This window comes from Colobus angolensis, unplaced genomic scaffold (genome assembly GCF_000951035.1).
Source record: "Colobus angolensis palliatus isolate OR3802 unplaced genomic scaffold, Cang.pa_1.0 Scaffold76, whole genome shotgun sequence".
Taxonomy (NCBI): Eukaryota; Metazoa; Chordata; class Mammalia; order Primates; family Cercopithecidae; genus Colobus; species Colobus angolensis.
This window is the reverse complement of record NW_012121376.1, coordinates 2,042,435-2,050,589: the sequence shown is the minus strand read 5'-3', so window position 1 is coordinate 2,050,589 and position 8,155 is coordinate 2,042,435. Positions and strand designations below refer to the sequence as shown.

The following is an 8,155-nucleotide window of genomic DNA, read 5'->3' as shown; positions in this document are numbered from 1 at the left end:
TATGATGATGATGGTGATGATGATGGTGATGATGGTGGTGATGGTGATGGTGGTGGTGATAATGATGGTTATGATGATGATGGTGATGATGATGGCGGTGATGGTGGTGATGGTGGTGATAATGATGATGTGATGATGACAGTGGTGGTGGCAATGATAAGCAAGATGATATTGATTATGAGAGTTGTCTTAGTCCATCTGGGTGGTTGTAACAAAATATCGTAAATTGGAGGCCAAGTGTGATGGCTCACACCTGTAACCCCAGCACTTCGGAAGGCTGAGGCTAGAGGATCACTTTAGGCCAGGAGTTTGAGATCAGCCTGGACACTACAGCAAGATCCTATCTCTACAGAATGGTTTAAAATTAGCTGGGTGTGGTGGTGTGCACCTGTGGTCCCAGTTACTCATGGGGCTGAGGTGGGAGGATGGCTTGAGCCCAGGAGGTTGAGGCTGCAGTGAGCAATGATCTCACCGCTGTGCTCCAGCCTGGGTGAAGAGCAAGACCCTGTCTCTAAAAAAACCCAGAAAACCCCATAAATTAGGTGGCTTATAAACGACAGAGGTTTCTTTCTCATAGTTCTGGAGGCTGGGAAGGCCAACATTAAGATCCCAGTAGAGTCGGTGTCTGGTGAGGCCCATTTCCTCAAAGACGGTTATCTTCTCGCTGCGCCCTCACACGGCAGAAGGGGTCCGGGGGCTTTCTAGGGCCTCTTATAAAGTACCAATCCCATTAATGAGGACTCTGCCCCTTGACCTCATCACCTCTTGAAGGCCCCACCTCCTATTCGCATCACTTTGAGGGTGAGGATTTCAACATGTGAGCATGGAGGGACACAAACACTCGGGCCCCAGCGTGGCCTGGCACCCATAGAGTGTGGCTTGGTGCAGCCACTCTTTAAGCTCCCGCCCCTGGTTACTTGGTTTATTTCCCCCGCACAAACCTCCAACGCTGGCTGCTGATCACCCTCTTCCTGTAGACAAGAGCCCGGCCTGGAGATGACGCAGCCTTCTCAGGCCACACGGCCTGCAGGTGGCACTGCACTGCAGCGGCCGGGGACAGGCCCCACGTCCTCAGCGCCCTGTGATGTCATTTCAATATCAGAGCAGGGAGGGACCTGCTTGTTTTAGAGAAGGGGGTTCCCCTGGGACACCCCCGAGCTTTGTCCCAAGCCTCGACAGAGCCACTCACTTCCCACTTGGGAGCAGATTCTCTGCACGCACCAGGCAGTGGGACCAGGGAAGTAATCGCGTCCGCTAAGTGGTGTCGTCTGCCTGCAAGACCTGCACAGCTCCCAGGCCTGTGGCTTTGGGCACCAGGTGCTGGGCCGGCGTCTGGAAATGATTAATTCCCTCTGGAGAGAGAAACATCGCAGCTGCGTGGCCCTTCCCGGTCCTGGGTGTGGGGCGGGAGGCAGCCGTGCCCGGGATTTCATGCTGCCCCTGCGCCTCCTTCCCTGTGCTTTTGTGACTTGCATCAGGATAGATTTATTTTCCGATCCAGTGGTTTGTCAACATGTCAGTTGACTTGCCTACATCTGCCTTTTCCCCATGCCAGGACGGTGCCGGCCGAAAGGGAAGTGTCAGCTGTTCTTCTGTCTTTAAAAGGCAGTAAAGAAAAAAGCGCAGGGCTGGGTTTCGTAACGTCAGAGGAGGCCAAGGACACAGCATGGAGTGAGTTACCCGGGCGGCGAGGGAATCGGTGGGGCCGGTCCACGTTGCTGCCCCAGGGAACAGTATTTCTCTCTTTCTTCAGCCCTGATGGTATTGCTGGGCTGTGGACACTGGGTGAGTTCAGAGAACTCCAGGCGACATAGGCCCCAGAGCTGCAGGCTGATGGATGGGCTTGTCTTTCTCCCCTTGTCGCCTTTCAGATCGGACGGGAAACGCACGTGGGTGAGGAGGTGATGGGCTTCACGGCGCGGCTCTCAGGTTGCAAGCTGTCTGTTCTCCGAACACAGCTGGCTGGGTTGTAATTGCACGCTGATCTCACAATAAATAACATGTGCATGGAACGGGCTTTCAGATGAGCGTGAATTTTTACAGTGTGCCCAAACAGAATCCCCCAGCCTGGAGAGTTAAAAGCAGGAGGTGGCCCAGGGGGTGACGGGGCCTGCCTTTCTGGACGTGCATGACGTGCAGCCTCTACGCCGGGGCTGTGCTGCGACACACAGTCGTGTTTGTGAGCCCCGCTGGGTGGTTGTGCGAAAATCCATGATTCAGTTCACACTGATAATCTGCTCTGAGGCTGTGGGTGAGGGAGGATTTTCTGGGGTAACAGAAAGGGATCTGAGGGGCTGGAGTGGGTTTTAGCTGTGGCTGTCGGCTGATCGTGGCCAAGAGATAAGGTTGCAGAGTTGATTCTGAAAGTCGGACGTGTCTTGGGGTGGGGGTATCTCTGTCATATCATCAGACTCGGCATGAAGGTGGTAATGGTCCTCAAGAGGGAATGGGCCCAGCTAACAATGGCATGTGGACGTTTGAAGAAACGGGGGAAAAGGGCTTTTGCTCTGAGACCTCGGGGTGTCCTGAGATGCAAAGGAGAACAGAGCCCAGAGCGTCAAGAAAGGTCCCGTGAGTCTCTCATTGGTCCCCCACCCTGAGCTATCTACCAGGAAATCTCTTCTGGAGTAATTTATCTTCCATGTCAACTGGTCAGGACAGCCTCTGTGGGTTCGGGAAGGTAGGAGGGAGCTCCAGAGACAGCACCAAGCAGGATTTGACGCCTAGACTCTTGTTCCCAAGATGATTAACTTGAGAATCTGGAATTATTCTGCCCAGAGGAGGCTGCATTGTGATCCACAGACATGTGATGTCTCAGACCACATCAGCAATGTTCTATTTTTCCCAGAGATCTGTGCTCTGACTTATCCATCTGCATTTGGTCATTGGAGTCTCTGAGGCTAGCCCTTGCCTTTCTGTGTGTAGGTGGGGAAACTGAGGCCTAGAGAGAGGCATGGCTTGCCCAAAGTGGCGCTGATGGCGTGAAGTTGCACTTGGAAGTGGAGTACCCTGAATCCTGGCCTTGGTTTGTCTGGGCAGCATCTATCTTTATGGGCCACCAGGCTGGCAGGCCTGGCCCAGAACGAGACCTGCAGCCTGTGCCAAGGAGAGAGGTGTCCTGGGTCAGGTCAGGTGCAAAAGCTGGCTCTGAGTGACGTCTGTGATTCTCATGAGGGCCGGGATCCCAGCCTAGTTCAGCAAAGCCATCGGGGGAAATTTGGGATTGAGCAGTCACGGGAGGAGTCTGACATTATGACAGAGACACCCCCACCCCAAGACACGTCCGGCGTTCCGAATCAGCTCTGCAACCTCGTCCCTGGGCCAGGACTGGCTGACAGACCCGGCGGAAACTCACTTCCCCTCCAGCCGCTCCAGTGAGTTTGGTGGAGCCGTGTCCATCCAGAAGTGAAAAACACCTGGAAAGAAGCAACGAGGGAACGGGGTCTACGGGTTGGCTGCTGTGGGCCACTCACCAACTGGCCCCTGGCTCTGCCCAAATCCTCTTGGTAGCCCCTTAGCCAGGTGATCTCACCCCCTATCACAGACGGGAAAGGGAGGCTCCAACCGGCCACATAGCCAGGCCACACAGAGCAGGAGTCGGAGCCTGGGCACTGTTTTGTCTGATGCCAAAGTTCTTTCCAAGAGTTCACGCACCTCCGTGAGCCCTGTGGGCTCCTCCTGCTCTTTGGGGCGTGAGGAGCACCTGCCTCTGCCCTTAGGGAGATGCCTCAGGAGGGTAACTTGTTCTTGAAAAGCAGCCACCTCTCACCTGGGTTATGTCTGAGCTGGGCTGCCCAGAGCAGGACCGTCTTGTCCGGCGGCTGGAATTTGTCCATCAGTGTTGGTCCCTGACTGTTTTCAGGGATGCTTCTGGCTGGCGCTCACTTCCCTGTAGATCTAGTCTTGGACTTCATCACCGAGGCCATCACGCCTAGGAAGCTGGCTGTCCCTACCCTTCTGGCCCTCGGATAAAGCTGTGCTTGCAGGGGAAGCTGCCCCTTTGGCCTCCGAGTGGAGCAAAGAGGTCAGGAAGCACAGGTGCAAAGGAAGTAGCCGGTAGCACGGACCGTGGCTCAGCACAGGATCCTGCCTGTTTGTACAGTAGCCGTGGCACGGACCGTGGCTCACCACAGGATCCTGCCTGTTTGTACAGACACAGAGGAGGGCTTTGGCCACTGGAGCAGGAGCAGGCAGGGACACCTTCTTCATGCTAAGTCACCCACTGGTCCAGATTCTTCATCTCTCTCTATTCTCAGTGCCGGATACACAGCAGGTGCACAGTTAACGTTTATCCCACAGGAGTAAGTGCACACAGGAAAGCAGATGCGTCTTTCCCAAGGGAATGTGGGACAAGGATTTGGGATGGCAGGATCAGTTTGCATTTGGGAGAAAGCCCTGGCCCATTGTATTAGTCATCGCTGCTGCGTTACAAACGACCCCCTGACTCAGCAGCTGCCGCCTCAACGCTCACCCTCCCCATGGTTCCCGGGGCCCGGAGAGCCACCCAACACGATGGTGTGGGCCTTGTCATCCTGCAGTCACAGTGTCCGTGGGGCTGCCATCATTTGCAGGCCCACCTGGGGCCAAAAGGTCCACTTCCACGTTCGCACCTGGAGAGCTTGTGCTGGCTGCTGGTGGGAGGCTGTGGGCATCTGCCACGCAGGCCTGTCCATGGGCTGCCTGTGTGTCCTCACAGCATGGCAACCAGCTCCCGGGGGACCAGTGATCCCAGCAGCGCAAGGCAGGCCTGTGTGTCTTTTGACTTCATCTTGGCGGCTGCACCCTAGCTTGCCCACAACCCTCTACTCATTAGAAGCAAGTCCCTGAGTCCAGCCCACACTCAAGAGGGCAGCTTTTGAGGGAGGAGTGTCAGAGTTTGGGGGCATGTTTTAAAACCACCACACCCATCACAGCTACAGAAATCTCATTTATTTGTTCATTTAAAAACTGTCTCCTGGCTGTGCGCGGTGGCTCATGCCTGTAATCCCAGCACTTTGGGAGGCAGAGGCGGGTGGATCACGAGGTCAGGAGACCAAGACCATCCTGGCTAACACGGTGAAACCCCATCTCTACTAAAAAACAAAAAAAATCAGCCGGGCGTGGTGGCAGGCACCTGTAGTCCCAGCTACTCTGGAGGCTGAGGCAGGAGAATGGCCTGAACCCGGGAGGTGGAGCTTGCAGTGAGCCAAGATCGGGCCACTGCACTCCCCACGTCCCCTGGGCCCCTACTCCAATGTCACCCGCTGGGGAGGATGTCCCTGACCTCTGCGTCTGAGACAGACGCCCATCCCCACACTCCATCCTTTCACAGGCCTTTTCTTCAGGGCACGTGATGTGGGCTACATCCATACGTCATGCATCTCACCCCGTGCAATGCAGGCTCCGTGATGGCAGGAAAGGGCTCCATCCTCAGCCCTTTCAGAGGGCCCTGCTGGTTTCCTACGAGGAGCCTGGGAGACAGAGCAAGACTCCGTCTCAAAATAAATAAATAAATAAACTGTCTCCTGAGCACCTGCCGTGTGCCCAGCCCTGGGGCTGAGGACAGAGCCTTTTCCTGCCATCACGGAGCCTGCATTGCACGGGGTGAGATGCGTGACGTATGGATGTAGCCCACATCACGTGCCCTGAAGAAAAAGCCTGTGAAAGGATGGAGTGTGGGGATGGGCTTCTGTCTCAGATGCAGAGGTCAGGGACGTCCTCCCCAGCGGGTGACATTGGAGCAGGGGCCTGGGGGACGTGGGGAAGCCCAGCAGACCCCTCATTACATGTGTTAAGGCCTCCGGTGGGGGGCTGGGTAGAGGCTATTGCAATTGTCCAAACTTCCTGCAATGGCAGAACTTTCTAGATCTGCACTGTCCCGTAAGGTGACCATAAACCATACGTGACTATCGAGCTCTGGAAATGCAGCTGGTGCAGCTAAGGAGTTGAATTTTAAATTGCATTTAATTCTTGTCACTTTAAATGTAAATGTCTACTCATGGCTAGCAGTGACAGGGCAGGCCCAGGCGAAGGCAGAGCAGGCCAGTGACAGGGCTGGCCTTGGTGAAGCAGGTGAGTGCTGGAGTGTGCACTTTGAGGGTAGGGCTGCCGGGTTTCTTGATGGTTGGGTGGCGAGCAGAATGGGTTTTTAACTGGCCAGGCCTTGGCGTCGTGAAACCTGGGCTTGAACCCGGACTTTGTTTTGTGGTGGTTCTGTGAGCTTAGACAGAACTCACAACCTCACCAACTCCCTGTTTATTAAAAAGAGGGCGATGGCCCTGCTGGTCATGCCAGGATGTTGCAAGGCACAAATGCAGCAGACTTGAGCCTGTGTGTGGCTCACGTTGGGTTGGTGTTAGCCCTGCAAGCCACCCAAGGTGAGGGCCCCTTGCAGCTCTGGGGTGGCTGCTTGACAAGGCGCTGCTGCCTCATGTTCTCTGTTACCTGGCTTGGGGTCTTCCGGGCTCTGCAGGCCATGTTTGAGGTGGGTTGTGACCCAATGCTCCAGTCTGGCCCTCGACCCTCCCCTAAATCCCACCAGGGTTCCCATTCCGTGACCTGGCAGGAGATGTCAGACTGCAGCTGAAGGCCCTGCTGGTTTCCTACGAGGAGGCCGCAGATGGGAACGAGGACCTCACGGTCAAGGGCATGGGCACCGCCTGCCTGGCAGATGACACATTCGTGAGCGGGTCCCCGGAGGCCTGCCCTGGCACCCGACAATCCCAGGAGGCAGGAACAGGTTAGAGCCAACCGTGGAGCTCGCCAGAGAGGTGCCTTTCGGGACCAAAAGGGTGTTTTCCAAGGGAAATCCTGCCACACAGGGCAAATGAGAGCAGGTCAGGGCTCACCAGTCACTGCAGAATCCACCGGCCCACGAATCCCTGGTCTTCAGGGCTTGGGAGCGGCCAGAAAGAAAGGAATCCCCCTGCCCCCATGGCCTGTGGATCTGAGGACTCCGCTCCCACCTCCTGTGCCAACCATTGTTTGATGAAGGCACCCTTGCTCCCAGCCTGCTCTCCTCTGACATTCTTTGGTGAGCATCCCATCTCCTTTTCTCCAGAACCAGCTGGCTCAGACCACCCACATCTTTTACAGTTACTGGGCTTCTGCATTCCACAGAGGGAGCTTGGCTGGGGGACTGGGCAGGGGACACAGCCTCAGGCCAGGTGCCAGGAGGATGGTGCTGGCCACAGGGCTGGGGCAGCCTCGGGTCACACCACCATTCCAGCACTGTCTGTGCAGTTCCAAGGGCTCAGCGTCCCCACCTGGGAGTCAGGATGGGGGCTCAGGCAGAGGCGCTGGTTCATGGTCCCACAGATCAAGCCTCTCTGAGTCTAGGCTGTCTTGGTGGAGACTCCAAAGGTGAGGCCAGACCACATGTCCCATGATCCTTCTCCACATGTCCCACGAGCCTTCTCCTCATGTCTCATGATCCTTCTCCACATGTCCCACGAGGCTTCTCCACATGTCTCATGATTCTTCTCCACATCTCAAGATCCTTCTCCACATGTCTCATGATCCTTCACATGTCCTATGATTCTTCTCCACATGTCCCATGATCCTTCTCCACATGTCCCATGAGCCTTCTCCACATGACCCACGACCCTTCTCCACATGCCCCATGAGCTTTCTCCACATGTCCCACGACGCTTCTCCACATGTCCCATGATCCTTCTCCACATGTCCCACGAGCCTTCTCCACATGTCCCACGACCCTTCTCCACATGCCCCACGACCCTTCTCTACATGTCCCATGATCCTTCTCCACATGTCCCATGAGCCTTCTCCACATGACCCACAACACTTCTCCACATGCCCCACGAGCTTTCTCCACATGTCCCATGACCCTTCTCCACATGTCCCACCATCCTTCTCCACATGTCCCACGAGCCTCTCCACATGCCCCATGACCCTTCTCTACATGTCCCGTGATCCTTCTCTACATGTCCCATGATCCTTCTCCACATGTCCCATGAGCCTTCTCCACTGGGCAGGGCTGAGGACCCCACAGCAAGGGCCCTTCATACTGGGCTCACCACCCTGTTCCCTCCATGACCTTGCCAAATGCTTCCTGCTCCCACTCCCGGCTTTGGGACAGTCAAACAGGCAAGGGCTGGGGATCCTGCCCTGGGGTGAGGATGACAGGTGACGGGAGGAGTACACGTTACGGCCGAAG

The 8,155-nt window shown here is 56.0% G+C and overlaps 1 long non-coding RNA gene across 1 annotated transcript; it reads left to right on the top strand.

Moving 5' to 3' along the window:
- The first annotated feature begins 1,085 nt into the window (after positions 1–1,085).
- On the top strand, positions 1,086–2,022 carry LOC105501888. Its single transcript, XR_001000252.1, has 3 exons — positions 1,086–1,317; positions 1,556–1,671; positions 1,872–2,022. It is a non-coding gene; the product is annotated as an uncharacterized LOC105501888 (long non-coding RNA).
- Positions 2,023–8,155: the final 6,133 nt, after the last annotated feature.